A 16461-nucleotide genomic window follows, 5' to 3' on the forward strand; every position below is an offset into this window, starting at 1 on the left:
CTTAAAAGAAAGCAGTTGTGCAGGCTTATGGGGATTTCTGCATCCCCTAAATCATCCTATCATCATGTGAAAGCACAGTGAGGGTGTACCTCCTGGGGGCTTATCTCTGATGTGAGACCAGGTGCTATGACACCCTATCAGTTATCTCTAGTGAGAAAATAACTGTACATAGTCTCCAAAGCAGATATTATCTGCTTCCCTAAACATCCTGTTCCCTCTGTGTATTGTGTGGATTAAACTGGGTTGTGAAGACATCGAAACTGAACTGAGTCTCCTGCTGGAAACCTGCATTGTTCCTGTTAGCTCTCTTTCTCTCTTCCACTGCAGATGTGCTTAGAAAACCTTTATCTATTGCTTCTCAGGCCTGGGGCAGTGAATTAATAATGCATAGCATAGCAAATTCAGCATTAGTAAGTGGTTGCACCGGCATTCAAAGAGTTTTCAGTTCTGAAGAAGAGGAGAGTGGTGCAGGGGTTATATCCCTGCAGAGAACTAGAGGACCAACAAGGCTGCACTTGGATGTTTTGAATAGAGTGGTTAGGAGTTGTTTTTTCCTTAGGATTTGAACCCAGCAAGTGTTCATCACATTTCTAAAATAGAGATTGTTGGGCCATTGATTTTTTTTTTTTTTAGCATGTTTTAATTGTTGCAAAATGAAAGTAGAGATGTGGGAGCAAAGACTTAACCCAGTCCAAAAAAAAATACAGTCTGCAAAAAGATGTGACAATTTTTGGGAGTTATTGTTAAAAAAAAGCAACAACAACTGTTCCCTTCCTTCCCCCCACCCTAAAAAGAAGAAAGTGAATTAAAAAGAAAATAAAAAAAAAAAAAAAAAAGCCAACCAATTAAAAAAAAAACAACAGCAAAAACACCCTAAAAGCCCAAAAAACCCTTCACCTAACAAGTGAAGTTACTCTAAGATTTGTTTGGTAATAGTAACATTTCATAGAGTGAGGGGTGTGGGTTTTTTGCTGGGGCATTTTTGGTGAGGTGTTTTTTGTTTTGTTTTGTTGGGTTTTTTTTTTGGTTTGTGGTTTGGTTTTGGGGTTTTTTGTGTGTTTGTTGGTTTTTTTTTGGTAGGGGTTTGTTCATTGCTCCAAGTGAACTACAGTTGTACTCTTTCTGTCAAGCCGTTTAGTTCAGCAGTAAAGCTCCATGGATGCAGTTTGGAACAGGGCTGGTGGTGAGCTTGGTGGCAAGCGCAGGGGAGCTGCTTTTTTCCAGCGTGCTGAGCTGATGGAGGTGTTAGGTTACTTTTGTTGCAAAGCCAGAGCTTGTTACTGGCAGCCAGAAACCCTCCTTTTAACAAACTCTGGCGTGGCTTGAGTTCTGCGAGCCTGCCTTACCCAGCTCCGTGGTGGGACTCCCCCAAATGGTGTGCTCTGAGCAATTAAAAGTTCTTTCAGTGCCAGCAGCAGGTCACCTGTGAGCGAGGATCCAATTTTGTATTCCCCCTTACGTCTCAGACTCCTGTCCCCAGCAGGGCTGGTGTTGGACTCTAATGCATTTCCATCCATGTACTGTACTGCAACTCTGACAAGCTCGATTTAAACACCACCCCCATATCCAAGCAGAACACTGAATTTTCTCCCTCTTTCTTGCCTTTTAAAGCTCAAAGAGAACACAGAGTATTTGCAGTGACCTTGCTACTCTTCCATAAGGAATGGAAAACCAGGATAGGATCTCTTGAGAAATATTTTGATGGGGAGTTTAGTGATTAATTTATTGTTACTGTGTTTAAAGAGCCTTTTGCTGTGTTTCTGTGGTCAGCTGTCAGGGTGTCTAGAGGTGGAGACTGTCAGTGTGGGTGTCTCTGGCCTGCAGAGCAATGCTCCCCTCTGACTGAACACCCACAGGCTTCATCTGACCTGTGAGCTCCAAAATGTGCCATGCTGCTCACAAGCTTCCTGGGCAAAGGGATTAGAGCCACTCTGGCATGAACTATTGGTAGGGTGGCATCACTGCTGGTGATTTGAGCTGATTATGACTTTTCTGGGCACCATGGTGCTCTCTTTCTCTTTGTGCTGGTTTGGAGAAATGATTGGTTTTTGCTGAAGTTAATATGGAAAAAAGCAGTGGCTATTCCTTGTGATTCCCTTTTGGATACTTTCACTGGCGACTCTTTGGCTGGTAGGTGTTTGGGCAGGCTCTGGTTACAAACGGATGTGTATGCTTTCCTCCAGGGAAAATGGGGAGAGAAGGGATCCTCAGGAAGTCCCTCTGGATGATGGGGCTGGCAGTGCTGCCCTTTCCCAGGGTAAATCCCAGGTTGGCAGGGTCTCTGAGGTCGAGATGACCCTAGGTGTTAGAAAGTCTCTTTTTTCCCAGCCCGGTGACTGAAGAAGAAGCTGAGATGCGCTGGTTCTGCTTTTTACGGTTGTTTATTTTTCCTTATCTATTACATTCTTTTTCTGACCTGCTGAGGTCTGTTCAGCAGGTTTGTGGCACACTGACCGCCCTCGGGGCGGTGTTATCTTTTTATACTAAAAATGATGTGTACTTTATTTACAATAATTTTCCAATACCTATCACCTATGTTAGACAGTTTGTCTCTCCTCTAAACCAATCCAAAAGCGCCACCATCACAGCAGAAGATGGAGGCTAAGAAGAAGCAGGAGGAAGGACAGGGCATGCCCAAATCCCTCCATCTTGCCTCCTGAACCCCCATTCTAAAACCCCAAAATTCTACTTTTCTTCACCCTGTGATAAATTCACTATCATTCTACTCAAACCCTTGTGGCTTGTAACTCCTCGCAGGAAGTTGGTAATTGTTTCCATGGGTTAAAATCGAAGGCACGGGTGTCTTTGACTCTGTGCCAAGGTGTCCGAGACCCCTGCCAGGATCTCGAGTCCTCCAGGGCAGTCAGAGGAATGTCCTGGGTTCTGACACCAGGTAACACCAGGCTGTCCTGCCTTTCCCCAGCATGGCCCGGGTCTCCTGGCAGTCCCGTGTGTGCCTGGAGCGCAGCGCTCCATGTGCGGCCACAGCCCGTGCTGCAGGAAACCCAGCGGTCCAGAGTCCTCTGCTCGGGGAACAGCCACACCTCGGGCGTGGGACTCAGGAGTCTGAGGTGTTCCAGGCGCTACCAGGAGCTGGGATGGGGTATTTGGTGTGATGCTTCTGCCCAGCTCCTCAGCAGGCAGTGCTGGAGACCAGCTCCGTGTGGATCTTACTCTGTTGTTTGGGGTATATTTGCAAATGACAATAAACTCTTCTCACTTTGGAAGGTGTTCAGATAGAGATATCTGGCAGGGACAAGCCAGCCTTCCCTTCCCCCTCCCTGCCCCTCTGCCCTTCTGATAATCAATTGGAGCAAAGCACTTCCTTTGGAAATGCAGTGCCAAGCCTTGCCCTGAACAGTGGGTCCTATTGCAGCTTCTGGCTGAAACATTTACAGATCTTATCTGTGAGCTCCGCATTCTCTGTAAGAGCAGGAGATGGATCTGTTCTTACTCACTGCTTATCCAAGGCATGTGGAGAGGTCTGGTCTGGGCAGTGTGTACTTGACACCTTTTCCTAGTGCTTCAACACAGCACAGTGCCATTTCTGTGGTTTGTCACATGTGAATGGTCTTTTTGTGGCAAGTTACTTCAGTGTCTCTTCTTACAAACTTGTCTGTGGATTCCAAATATTAACAGTCTCTACATTTTTCCCTGTGATAAAGCAGAAGGGATATAATCCAATGGAGTGCTGCTTCTCCCAGGGAATACTGTCTGGATAAAGACAATCCTGTAACCAAAGTTTGCCATCTTTTAAAGGTGTTATTTCCAGTATTAGCATTTCCTTATCAATGGTTTTAATGGTCTTTAAAAGTAACTTGGGAGGTTTATTCAATCTTTGGATTATGGTGTATTTATTTCTTAAACTCAGTATTAAGGCTAGATTTTATTTTGTAAATGGAATCTCTGACTTGTGAATATGTGTGGGATGAAGGCAGAAGAGTTTAAAAGTTTTTCAGAAATGTAAACAACTGGATTCTTTGGCTCTTTGGTATGAAGCATTCAATAAAAATGTTGATTTGCATGCTGTAGCTGTGCTGGCACTGTTACCTGTGCAGCTGTATTGTGGCCCTCAGTGAGCTGATCTGGCTTCAGTGAAATTCCTGGGTTATCTGCCAGTTTCTCAATTCAGACTGCAGCTGGCTGGACTCCATGCCAGCACAACTGGAGGGAGGGAGGGAGTCATGTGGAGAAGATAGGAATGAATAGTGGGAGTACCTTAAACTAGTGCTGCTGCTGAAGAATTCTGGGTCATGAAATCAGGGCCTTGATGTTTGCTGAGTAGTAACAATGTGCACAAAACATAATTCAATGAAATGGTACTTTGTTCTTTTGTAAAAAAAAAATGTTAAAAAATGCTGAAAAAAAAAGTTACCGGCTTGAAAGCCTTCCTAGACAGGTTTCATTGGTCTCAATGGCTGTCATCATGGAAGTAATGAGCCGGAATTGTTCTAACCAGAAGTAAGAGATGAACCTTAGTTCTTAACAGTGACTGCCTTAATCTAAAAAAGTTTCTTATGAATATTGTTTTGATATTTTTTTCTGTCATATCACTGTGCAGCGTACTGGTGGCATTTTTTTTCATTCTCAAAGGAAAGACTCTAAGTTTCTGAAAAATTAAGTAATATTGCAGTTTAAATTCTGATGTGAAATTATTTTCATTCAGTTTATGAAGTGATATTTGTAAAATCTAGTAGATATTGTCTACTGGCAGCTTCAAATCAGGTCTTGGCTAGAGAATTTTAGATGTGTATGAAAGCTTATGGTGATAACAAAGCAAAATGTCATTTTTACTTCCAGTTTCCTTAAGTTTTTGAATTGAATGTTTGAAGTGAGACATTATTTGTTTGGCTCAGATTGTGTTTATTTTCCTTTCAGATGGAAGTAAGCTGTAGCTTCTTTTGAGATGGATATAAATAACTCTTTAAAAGATGCAGTCAGTAATGACAGTGTTGGCTACTGTTCCTCTGTCAAATTCTTTGATTAGTAATTAGATCACCTAGTAATCCAGGAGAGGAGGGTGCAATTGATCTCCCCTGGCACCAGAGCTTTGCCATTCTCTTCCTTCCCCAGCTGGAGGGGCAGCCCATGAGCCAGAGGCTGCTCCTGGGGCTGGAAAAGAGCCGTGTACTGCAAGGCTGCTGCATCTGGGTCAAACTGCTGCCTGTGAGCTGCTACCTCCAGGTGGTTTGAGTGCCTTGGGTGCTCTCACTCCAGCACGAGGAGGTGCTCTGGCAGACAGAGAGCGTCTGTCTGTCCTGCTGGTCACATCTGACCCATGGGAACTGGTGACTCACTGTTGAGGCCTCTCTATCTCTGGTGACTGCGTAAACTGGGGCTTACGCAGAGGAGCTCCCTCTGTTGCGGTAAACCATCGGCTCACTTCCTGTGTGTGGATTTATTAGGGTTTAAAGATGTGTGGGTGTGTACTTAAGGAAGTTTCAGCCTTTTCATTCCCTTCTAAATTAACAACTTGTTGTGACAGCACTGTGAGCTTGGGCTGTCCCTGTTGGATGCTGCATGTTCCTTAGCCTCCCCTGGCTAAGGAATTCCCTGGGGGAATTGTCTGCCACCCATAGCATCCCTCTGTGCCCTGCCCAGTCAGCTTGGGGCTCAGCCACTTGCCTTCTCTGGTGCTGCCTGTATCAGGCCAGACACCTGGGCTAATACAAGAAAATAGTAGTAATGTATTCATTGTCTTATAAATACAATCACAGCTCATATTTGGTCCCTCATAGGCTTCCACCCAGTCTTGCCTTTTCTAAATTTACTTAGACAAAAAAAAAAAAAAGTGATGTTCTGCTGTATTATCTAAAGAGAAAACAGTCTTAGCTGAGGAATGTGGTTTGCCTTTAAATCTGGCTGACTGTGTTGTGATTTCTGTGTCTGTTTGGATAGCAGAATGACAAAAGATCTTGAAATTTCTGAAAACAAGCCTGCTGAGATATATAATAATAATAATAAAAAGAACTGGTATGATTCTCCTTACCTTAATTGTGTGTTTTGTGATGTACAGGTAAATATCTGTTATGTTCTGCTTAGTCTGTTTTGTATGAGGTAGTTGTTTTTTCTGTCACACTTTAGAAATCAGGAATTTATCCTCAATGGAATTGACTAATAGATGCCATAATCCTGTTAACAAGAGTAGCATGTCCTCAGCACTTCAATAGGAGGCTTCATCATTTTTATCTATAAACCATCTCTATTAGGAATTGAACTTATGGTAGTATAACACCATCTGTTAATGGTTTGGTATAAATAGATATTCATATATACTTTGTAGGGCATGATCATTTCCTTAATATGCTCAGCCTCCTAAAGCAGAATTTATTAATGGTAAACCATATATATGTTACACATGGCATTTCTAGGGACATTCTAGTTGTCAACAATTAAATTCAGGTTTATTATGATTAGCTACCCTTGGTGCCTAGTCAGAACACATCTGGGCATTAAAAAGATGCAGTACCTGCTTTAAGCTTTGCAGACTACTGGGCTAGACTTCAAAATTAGTAGGAGGGCATTGAGGCAAAACCGGGATAGCTGGAGGAAAGAACAAAGGCTGTGCTTGTGTGGTTGTGTGGCTTACGTCACTTTGTTAAGCAAACAGGGTGGTTCTGCTAAGCCCTCCAACTTTGTAGTTGTGAGGATACGTGCCTCTTGTACCATGCCAAACCATCCCACTGATAGAGAAGTTAAATTGTTCCCCATCTACCTGTCCTCTTGCCAAAAACAATGCATAGATTGTGATGTGGGGGATAAGATCAAATGTAAGGGATCAGTAGTGCCTTTGGGAATATCTCCCTCTCTCCTTCTCGTGGGAGACTTGCCTGCTCTCTGTCCCCAGCTGTAGTCTTATCATTGCACTGTTAGTATTTCATACACCTGTTCTTTTTGTAATCTTTTCTCCAGCAATCATTCTCTGATGGGTGTAATGGGTATCAAAAAGGAAGATCCAACAAGGATGTAGTTATATCTCTTACATGCTGGACTTTGTGCTTCCGTCTTTGAAATTTCAGCTGGCAAAGCATTGATGCAGAATGACACTTTGGCGTTGTTTTTATGTGTGCTGGTGTTGTGGATGTGATCACAACAGACAAAAATGCTTGTGCTGGTATAATTTTGCTGGGGAGGTAAGTGAAGTTAAAGCATTATACCACAATAAAAAAACCTTTACTCATAACACGAAGTTGCAGATAAGGAAGGATCTTCCAGTTTTACTAGTCTATCTTGGGGTATGTATGTCTGTGATCTTGGTGGGTCTTTCTCATCCTACATAATCTGAATCTGATCATATAAACTAATGGAGATAATCAGTTAGAAAAGATTAATTTCAAAGGGAAGATTGTCACTTATGCTTGAAACTAGATGTTATCTGGAAGTGTCTTTCCTTCCAAAGTTTGTGAAGGCATATGGGGCCAATGCTGGTGCATTTGTTAGCACTCCTATAGCCACTTGCAAGTATGGAGGAGCCTTTGTCAGTGCCTTAAAAGTTATCTCTTTCCTTCCAACATCTTTAGCCTGTCATCTGCCAAGGTGACTACAAAGACTTGCTCCCTTGATGTGTTACTGTCTTGATGTCGCTGCTCTACCTCCACCACATGCCTTCCTGGCTGTGTGCAGTGGACTTGGGGCTTGCCTCCAAGACTCATTTGTTGCCCAAGTCTGTTATCACCCTCTGGATTGTGCTTGGGGTGACTCTGGCACACCTGGGAGGAAATGATGGACACTTTGCCCCCATACTGTGTCTGTTATGGCACATGCCAGGGTACAGCAAAGGCAAAGTCCTTTCATCAGTATCACAGGACTAGGTCAGGCAGCTATAATAGCCCAGGTCTGCTCTATACAGACCAAAGGCAAATGTTTCAAAGGCAAATGGGGCCTGTAAGGAGCCTGAACAAAACTAAATAATGAAGCTGGACTTCTAGAAAAACTGTGGGCTTTGCACACTTCCTTGGTCAGTGTAGATGAAATAGTTAATTCTGGTTAGTTTGCTCCAGACAGACAGGTAATAGTATATAGCCTTTGTTGCTGAAATTAAATTGAATTCTGAGGAAATCTGTCTTTTCTTTATATCTGAATGTGCAGTAGGCTCTGGACTACTTGTAGCAGGAGCCTTGGACTCCTATTTGCTCTGTCTGATGCAAATGACTACGAATGGTGTCCAGCACTGTGTGCTGGGGCAGCTCTAGGTTGGGGAAATGATTCTGGAGCAGCTTAGCTCACTAAACCTGGCAGCTGAATTATATTAATCAGCATTCCTTGCTTAATGAAAACCAAAGTGAGTTATTGAAATATCAGTCACGCTTCTTAGTGCCACCTCAGCTGATATGACCACTTTTTGGATGTGATCCGAGATCTCTGCTTCAGCACTTGCTTGACAATCATCCATCTCTTATTTTTCCTTAGCTGTGAGGAGGTGCAAGTATGTATGGCTGTTACTACAGTAACACTGTAACTGAATGTTCTAGTAGGAATGTGTTTATCTTAAAACCTATATTTATCTTTTTGTGAACAGTCTCAATTTAGCTAAGACCCTTTCAAAGTGAAAGTTTAAATTTATTGCACTGGAAGATGCTTTCTTGTGACAAACTTAAAAATATATTATGAACAAATTGTGTGTGCAGAGGGGGTGTTTTCTAAAAAATGTTCTTTTTAAAAATGAGCTAGATGCCTGAAATATCTACCTACAGCAAGCAAAAAACTATTTAACTGATTTTCTCAACCAGAGCAATATGATAACAGATTGAACTAAACTGAAGAAGCCAAAACTGAACTTCTGGGCCTGATTTAATGTAAGTGGCCAAAAATATGTATTTTGCTCACTTGCGTATGCTTGCACTAAGCCTTGGATTAGAAATGGAGACAAGGAGAAAAACAGTGAGCAAAAAAGGATGGGAGCCTTTCCACCACTTTCAGCAAATGTTGACTCAGATTCTTATTCTATGCCCTCTTAGCAGAAAGACTCTCTTGTGTAAGCTAAGGAGAACCACATCCTATCTCCTTCCTTCCATCTGTATTAAGTCTGTGGGCCTGCTACAGCATGAGTAGAAATCAGCAATCCCCTGAAGCCTGTGGGCTATCTCCTTGTTAAGTACATACTGCCTATCACAGATCGAGCTTTAGGCTATTAACCAAACTTGTCGAGCACTGGGAATACTAATGAGCAACCATGGTTGGCACTGATGGAGACAGCACTCTCAGGCTCATGAGAGCTAGGATTAGTTTTCCTTTGGAGGAGTTTTTGACTGAAATCTCTTGTCCTTAGTTGGCCACTGACTGTATTTGGTTTCACTTCTTGAAGCTGGACTGTTTGCCTTTGTTTGAGAGAGAAGTTCAGGTGCAGAGTGTGGGAATATGATTTTATTGCAATTCATGTAATCACTGGAGTCTTTGTTCTTAAAATTGAGACTGCAAGTATATTAGAACTTGAAACAGGACCAGTGTTGTCCCAGTTAGTTGATGTAACTGGTCTAATTTGTATGAACATTGTACTTAAGACCTATTTAGGGATCTGCACATAATTGTGCATGGGCTATGCAAACACAGACCAAAATGTCAATACTCAACCTTGTAATTTCAATAAAATGACTAGGAATTAGAGGAATACAGGATGGTAGAAAATGGGAAGAAGAGAGCAGTGAGCAGATACTGGTGCGCTGTATGAACTCATGTAAGATACCCATCCTTCAGAAGTGGGATGGAACTACATCATACTGGTAATGAAACAAAACGTGGGGGCTACTCTGCCTTCTGAGGTTTCCTACTGCTAACATCTAAATGAGACCTATCCTAATGGGAATAAAGTGATTTGAATATTATATTGGTTTTTTGGGGTTGTTTTTTTTTTTTTTTGCCACAAAATTAAAATGCCTTAGACAACCATGCTGAAGCCTCTTTACTCTTAGGTTTTTGTCTTGGAGACTGGAGTGGGTAAGGCAATTCCAGAGGATGTACAGGAAGGAAATGGGAGATTTCATTAAGTTCTGTTGATGTTCACTTCTGTGCTAATGCTTTTGACTTTGGAAAGAGGTGTTAGTAGTCTGTGAGAATTCATGCAGGTGCAGCGTCTGCAGTCCCTCCCCTGGGAAATGGTTTATCAGCAGCCTAAAGCAATAACTAAAGCAGCCACCTGCCTTATGCCATTGCAGTTGGCAGTAATGTTATTGTGTGAAGGCTGCTGTGTGTGTAGAGAGGCCATGGTCTCTTTCTGCCCTGACCAGGAAAGAACTGTGCTGAAAGCAGAAAGTCTCTTCCATGCTACTTGAAACTCCAAGTTAATGATTTGTTTGGCTGACTGGCTTGCCTGTAAGTGCATTGTCAGGCGATCTGATTGGAATGACAGGCAGGGGAGCTCTTACGTCTCTACTATTACTGTTTGTTTAGGCATGTAGGTATTTCCTGCAAAGCCAGCTCAACAGAGCAGCTAGAGCCTGGCTGTGCAATCATCTGTAGTGCAGGAAAGCTAAAAGTTCAAGCTGTTCTGCAGTTTGCATAGTTTACTCTTTTGAACTTGGCAGTATAATCTCTTCTGCATGTTTGTGGATTCTGCTTAAACTCTCCAACACACTGGAGTTTATCTCAAAAAGTAAATGACAAGTAGGGAGAACAGAGTGCCTCTGAAAATCTTATTTCAAGTTATTTCTTCCCTTCTTTAGGTGAAAGAAACTTCATGTGAGGTTGTGCTGGGGTATCTTCTTGATCTTTGGACAAAAAAAGCCAGGATCTTGGCATTCATGATCCTTGAATCAAACTCTTGCAGGATGCACGGTCCAGCTCCCAAAAGCACAGCCAGCTCTGAAGTTGGGTACTGCTGCTCAGAGCCTTGCCCAATCAAGTTGTGACTATCTCTAAAATACAAAACCAATAAAACACAAGAAGTTCCACCATAACATGAGAAAGAGCTACTTTACACTGAGGATGGCAGAGCACTGGAAAAGTCTGCCCAGATAGGTTATGGAGTCTCCCTTTCTGGAGATATTCATACCTCACCTGGATGCATTCCTCTGTAACCTGCTCCAGATGAGTCTACCTTGGCAGGGGACTTGGACAAAATGATCTCCAGACATCCCTTCTAATCCCAACTATTCTGTAATCTCAAAGGATTGAGATAATATGAAGGGTACCCTAGGCTAATATTTGGCCATCTTTGCTTTGACCCCTCCCCATGAGACTCAAGGGCTTCTGATGACTCTTTCAGCCCAGTTAATGATCCTGCAGTTCTCTACTTCCCTGATATGCCAACCATTCATCCCATAGGTCTGACCTGGCTGGTATAGATACTCAGGGAGACTGTTGGAAAAGCTTTGGGAGAGCCAAACTAAAGGATATCTACTACTCTTTCTTCAAAGACACCTTTTTCCTCATAGAAAGAGATCATATCAGTTGAGCACTATTTCCTTTTGGTAACTCCCCGTTGCAGTTCTCCATGACCTTCTCATTTTTATTGTGCTTAGAAATGGCTTTGAAGACTTGCTCCACAGTCTTTCAGGGACTGTGATGAAGTCTGTGATTTCCCAGTATAATCCTTCTTGAAGAGGAATCTGACCTTTTTGCATTTCTAAAGTAATTGGGCCCTCCTAGAAGTGCCATGGCCTTTAAAGGCAATTGAGGATGGCATCTCAGTGGTGCTGGCCAGCAGTCTCACTGGCCTCATGTGCCACATGGGCCCATTGGACCAGACAGATATTCAGTCTGCTCTCCCAGGCACTTGCATTGGGCAGAGGAACCAGAAAGGCCAGAGATCAAACCTTACCTCTTCTGGCCTTTCAAGGCCTTTTCTGCTTCTGTTAGCACCAAGTTCCCCCAGCCCACTCAGCAACAAAACCACATTTTCTATAATATTGCTTTTTATAGCTCTGTGCCAGGAGAAGACCTTGTTGCTTCCTCTTACACTTTTTTATTAATTTTGGCTCTGAGGCAGCTTCAGCTTCTCTAGGACCCTCCATGTACACTGGCATTGTTCACGTTTCCTTAAACCTTCTGCTTTTGGTGTGCTTTTGTGACATTTCACTGACTCATACACAGATGAATTTAGTTTTTTTCAAAGCTAACAAAGTAAAATACCTGCTTGGGACTTTGCTTCAGTAAAATAAATACTTTTAAGGTTAAAACTCAGAAATAATACCTTGACAGCATATATGAATACCCAGGGCTGAGGTAACTTGCAGTGCTTGAGACAGAAGTACTGTGTGGGATTTGTGGGTATGTAAAGGGACTGCTAAAGGTAATCTTATTTTTGATGAGAACTTATGAATATTCACTCACTTCCTTTTCAGTTTTAGTAGCTATTTCCTATTGCAGCCTGTTGTGCATTGAATTGTTGGGGGTGTATTCTACGCCCACTCTTCAGGTGTTGCCAACTCTCACAAGCATTTGTTCTGATTAAAGGAATTGTTGGGCTACATTATCTGAATTCTTTTGGCCTTATTCCTGTTAGCCTGAAGGAGGAGGGAAGAAAAAGCCCAGTTTTAAGCGCTTCAGAAGCCACAGCACAGGCAGCTCCTACTGGTGTGGTACAGGGCAGGAGGAAGGTCGGGTGTTACAGCCAAGCTCCCCATGACTGGTTCAAAGTCCAGGAAGCAATGACTGCACTGCTGATGCTTCTCTCAGAAGGGGTTTAGCCTGTGCACTGCTTAACCCACTGCCTTGGTTTTGTCTCTGTACAGCCTGCAGAAATGCTTCTGGCTGCAGAACCTCCTGCAAGTAGAGCATAAAGGAAGAAAAATAAAATTTCTCTGAGCTAGAATGAATATCAAACTCAGTTGTGTGTTACTTGACAGATAGCTCTGTTGGAGATGAATGGCTGAATGAGAGCTTGGAGCTGTAATGAGGCTCTTAGTGCTTGAGCATGTTTCACTGGCACTGTGTTTAGCTTTATTTAGCCTGGGAAAACAGACAACACTGTGACGTCCATTTTATAAATCTATTACTAAAACTGACTTTTTTACAGCTTCTGCTGCCTTCAAGGCTGCTAGAAATCCCCAGGATGAAGCCAGAAAGAACATAATCTGTTGAACTGTGATGCTGAAGCAGATTTGCAAACATCAATAGTGAATAAAATATTCTGCTTAAAAACATAAATCTCTACAATCACTGAAATAGCTGACTATGATAAAAAGGCAATGAATTTTTCATGAAGTACAGCAATAGCACCAGATGGCTACTGGGCTTTTGGGAGAATCTTTCCTTTTCACATTAATTCTGAAAATCAGTGAACTAAAACCAGCATGCAGTAATGAACTGGTCACACACAATGTTAGTTTGGAGCTAAAATAAGTGGATGGAGTCAGATTTGTTTTCAACTGGCTTCTTGTCCTGGACTGGTACTTGAGATCTGGTTCCATGAGTTCTTGCCTGCACAGGTCTCCCTGCAGTGTGTAGGTGGGTGGTGTTTGGTTTAAATTGCTTTATGCCCACACAGTTGTCTTCTGTCCTTTTTAAAATCTTGTCAAATCCTGCTAAAATTAACCTGCTTTCAAAGAGATGTTGCTTTAACACAGAATGGATGAAACCACTGAAAAAGTTCAGGTGAACTTTACCCATGTCATATGAGCTACAGTGGCAGTGTCTGCAGTGTATGGCTTTGTTATTGGAAAGTCCTGTTAGTTTAGTGTTGTACTTTCCAGTGTTGAAGCAATATTTTTATTAAACATTGGTGTGTGCCTGTTACATTTATGGCAGTTTCTAGCCAGGAGTGTATTATGTCTAGCATCTGCTGCCCTTAGTCATGCCTGCTGACCTGCTTTGTCATCCCTAGTAGGATAACAAACTAGAAATCTTAGAGTAAGAGTACAAATTACTGCTGATGTAATGCTTAGTGAAGGAGTAATTTCGGGCTCAATACTGTGAGCCTTCTGAACACTGTCAAAACCAAAGAAAAATGCTTGATTAAGGATTCCTCGAAAAGAAAATGTATTGTCCAGAGCTTTATTTTTCCCTTCTTTTTAATTTTTTTTTCTTCAAACCTAAGTAATATTCTGGACCTCCATTTGGAAACATAAATTAAATTTTAGCCACCAACTGTGATTTTTGATTATTCTTTTTCCTATCTTTTTATTTTCATAGTGGCATCTCAGCCAGAGTAACAAAAGCAAAAGATGTTTTTTATCTCTTGTACATCTGACTGCTTTACCTCTGATTTGTGGGAAATGGATTTGAATAAGTGGTGGCATATGCACAAGCAATCACTGACTTAAACTGTTCCAGAGCAAGATTTAATGAACACTAATCTTTATGAAGTTAAAGATTTTTTTTTAGTTATGTGACTTTATTTTACTGACTTTTGCCAAGTACCCTTGAAGTTTACACCCCCCAGTAGGAGAGCCTTTTTATCTGTATGTACTTTGCCCTCATCAACCTGGCAACACATGGGTGTGCCCAGTCTTGGAAGTGAAGCTCAGAGTTCTTGTTCAGCTCTGTGGTGGCTGATGTCCACATGGTGCAGCAGAGGTCATGTCAGCTCTGAGGAGAAACCGTGTAGCTGCACTAACCCAATGCTACTCCTCAACTAATGTGCATGTGTTCCTGCAGAGTCAAGCACTGAGGTTTCTAACTAGGGCTACTCTAACTAATCACAATACACCTTCCTGAATGGACATTTCAAGAGCTGCATGCACTGATGAGTGAGTACACACACACATAGCAGGGCAAGGTATAGCTTATGTTCGTGCATAAAATGGATTAAGAGAATTGAATTTAAATGTTAAGCTGTAACATTGCTTTAGATTAGCCCCCAAATTTTGTTAGTCTGACGCCACTGTACTCTGGTTGTGTAGGAGATTAGGGTGTGTGGCTTGGCAGATGGAAGTGAGGAGGGGATAGATGATGTCCAAGTCTGGATCCACAGTATGTGCCTGGATTGGGCTGGGATGCAGGAGGCTTGCACAGCCCCTCTGGGGCAGGCAAGGCACTGCACCAGAGAGCAGAGGTTGTCTCCCAACAGCAGCAGTTTGGGGGCAAATTACTGAGTGGTATTTCATTATGGGCTCTTTCTGGCAACAGACTTCTGGTGTGGTTGGTGGTGTTTTTCTTGCCTTCTCCAGAGTATTGTTCTGCAGTATTATATAACCATTTTTACAGGCCTTAGGCATGCTGCATGCTGCAGAGCTGGCCAGTTTGGATCTCTGGGGAGAGAGAGAGAGCTCGTCAAAGCTGGGACTATGGCAAGAAGTCCTGGAGCTGCAGGGAGAGTACTGTGTGTCCCCTTCCTTTCAGGAAGCGAGCATAGTTTACGTGAAGTGTGCTGTTATCTGAGCTGCAACTCCTTGTTTCTGAGTTCATGAGTCTTACCTAAAAGCAACTGACCTGTAACTCCTGGGTTTTCTTTTGTTTAATTTAAACCACCTCACCTATGACCCTGAAACAAAGTGAAACAGGAAGATTTAGGAGCAGACTTGACAAAGCCTATTAAAAAAAGAAAAGGGAGAGGGAGGAGAACTGAAACTGTGCCAAGCATTTATGGAGGGGTGAATGGACTAGAACAAGAGTGGTTTGAAGTAGAGGAAGCTGGGCATTATGCAGAAGCAGACTTACTAGCAGGTAACGTTACTCCAGTGTAAATATGCGTAACGTGCTAATCCAACCAAGCTCTGCAAGATTCTTGTATGAACACAAGGTTCAGAAACTCACCATTCTGTCGTGTGCCCCAGCAGAACCAAGCAAATAAAAGAAGCACCCTGTCAGTGTTAGTCACTGTGGCTCTATCTACGTGTGTTTGTTGATGATTGCATATACAAGCTCTATTTCAGACGTGTTCAAGTCTGTGTTGTAACTCCCTTGAAATGTACTCTGAAGACTTTATTGTCATATTTAACTGTATAAAATTAGTAACAATGCAACTGTTCACTGCCAAAGCCATTCCACCTGAAACAAAACAAACCATTATCTTCCTCTGTCTACATTCTCTGGGTATAAACACAGGCCTGCTTTTGCTGGCTGGAGAACGGCTCTGGCTATTTATAGCATTGCAAAAATCTTTCCAGATTCTTGTTACCTATTAACAGGACATTCTTTTTTGATATGGGACAAAATAAAAAGTCACAATGATCTCAAGTGGACAGATAGGGAAAGGCTAGAGAATCCTGAGAGATGCAGCATTTCTGTTGTCCTTTGTGCTTTTTGGCAGTCGCTCCCAAATCACACTGCTGATCTACAAGATACTCATGAACAATTCTCTTGTCTTGTGAAAATACTCTCTGAAAAGCTTCACGGTTCAGAGAAGAGGAAGATAAACACCTCTAGGGCTCTCACTGCCCCCTGATATCTTGTTTTACTGATGAATGCTGATTAGCCAGACCTGAGAAGTGGTGTTCTCAGTAAAACACAAGCAGGCAGCAGGAAATGTGTGGTTATGCTCTCATTTAATGTTTCCATTTTGTTTTGGATTTTTTTTTTCTTGCTTTCAAAGTCATGTCTCTGTGTCTGCTTGCATAACATATGTAAAAAAATACTGTACTTTAG

Source organism: Molothrus aeneus, chromosome 1, assembly GCF_037042795.1.
Source record: "Molothrus aeneus isolate 106 chromosome 1, BPBGC_Maene_1.0, whole genome shotgun sequence".
Lineage (NCBI taxonomy): Eukaryota > Metazoa > Chordata > Aves > Passeriformes > Icteridae > Molothrus > Molothrus aeneus.